Here is a 1675-nt window from a genome sequence, read left to right on the forward strand (position 1 = left end):
CATTCACATGGGTCCTGGGTTTTCCTAAGGGATTAAACCCAGCAATCCCTCCTTCCCCCTCCGATAGATCTAAAAATAGCTGGGGGGGGGGGGAGGGAGGGGAAATGATTGGGGAAAGGCTCCACCCCTCTTTATCACGGGGTGGGTGCCTGTCTGGAGATCCTGATCCGTTGGAGACCCTAGGCCTCCAGCTGCTGGGGCAGAGAGGTTCTCTTGTCCCTGGCCTGGCACATGGCAGCACTGAGGTGGCCAGGTGGCTCTGTCCCTGCCCCCAAGAGCACCAGCGTTCCCAAGGCTGGGGAAGCAGCCGGGCCTGCAGGGCGGTGAGGATTCTGGCAAAGGCCTGGGGCTGTTGGGGGCAGTTCAGGAAACCTGGAGGCGGGGCCAGGCTGAGAAACAGAGCTGGTGCCTCTGGAACGCTACCACTCTCCTCTCTTCTGGGACCCTCAGCTGAGCCAAGGTGCGTGGGAAAACCATGCCAGGACAGAAACAGGTAGGGAAAATCCTTGCAGTCCCAGCAATCGGGGCCAGGGGTGGCAGGAAGCTAAACAGCTGCTCCAGGCTCCTGCCGGACTCCCGCCCCGGAGCTGGGGACCTGAACCTGGGCTTGGCCTCCAGAGGCCTGGCTTGGCTCTTCACCCTCTGCTCCTGAGGTTTGCTCTGAACCAAGGTACCCCCAGAGAGGAGTGGAAATGACTGAGTCCCCAGCAGTGGGCTTCCCAGAGAGAAGAGCCTTGGATTTTTCCTTTTTTAAAAAAGTAAAGCGATGTGGGGTGGCGTAGTGCTTTAAGTTCTGTAGGTAAAGGGGGCTCTTTTAGTAATGAGATGATTTAAAAACAAAGTCATTGGATCTCTGGTTCCGCCCCCTTGCCCTCTGGGCCTGGAGTTCAGCAGGAAGCAGCAAAGGGGTCTCCATTGAGGTGGCTGCCGATAAAGTCCAGGGGTGACTTGCTTAGTACAGGACAAGGGTCCAGAGGCCAGCAGAGGACGGCCCTGGAGGGCTGGGCAGGGGCTGCATTCACCCAGCCCTCCTCAGGCCGGGGGCCTGCCGCTCTCTCTCCTGGAGTTCGATTTCTACTGGACTTTGAAGAGAGGCCGCTGTGTGAGGGGCCCTCGCTGTGGCCTTTCACACCCCCATCTGCAGGCACGGCGCTGGTCTCTCTCCTTTGTCACAGAGTCCCCAACACCTCCCCCTGGAGCTGGGGACTGGCCAGTGAGAACAGCCCCATTTAGAGGAGGTTGGTCCCTCAGTCAAGTGGCGCATAAGCGATCTTTTGTCTGTGTCTGTGAACACCAAGGCTCTGGAGACATCATCCTTCTGTGGAAACTTGTTTGGATACCATCCAACTAGACACAATGGTCCCACGAAATTATACTCTTCATTTGGGAACAGAAAACGGAATTCATTTGTGTAACTGAGGGGACCACTTGGCGGGCTGTTCTGAACCTCCTTACAGGCCCCTTGCAGCGAGGGCCAGTTCTGATCAGCAGGGCTAACCTCCTGCAATGCCACCTGTCCCTAGGCCACCTGTCCTCTTACCTCTAGGGCAGCGGTTCTCAACCTGTGGGTCTCGACCCCTCTGGGGGTCGAACGACCCTTTCACAGGGGTCGCCTAAGACCATCCTGCATATCAGATATTTATATTACGATTCATAACAGTAGCAAAATTACAGT

This window comes from Myotis daubentonii, chromosome 14 (assembly GCF_963259705.1).
Source record: "Myotis daubentonii chromosome 14, mMyoDau2.1, whole genome shotgun sequence".
Taxonomy (NCBI): domain Eukaryota; kingdom Metazoa; phylum Chordata; class Mammalia; order Chiroptera; family Vespertilionidae; genus Myotis; species Myotis daubentonii.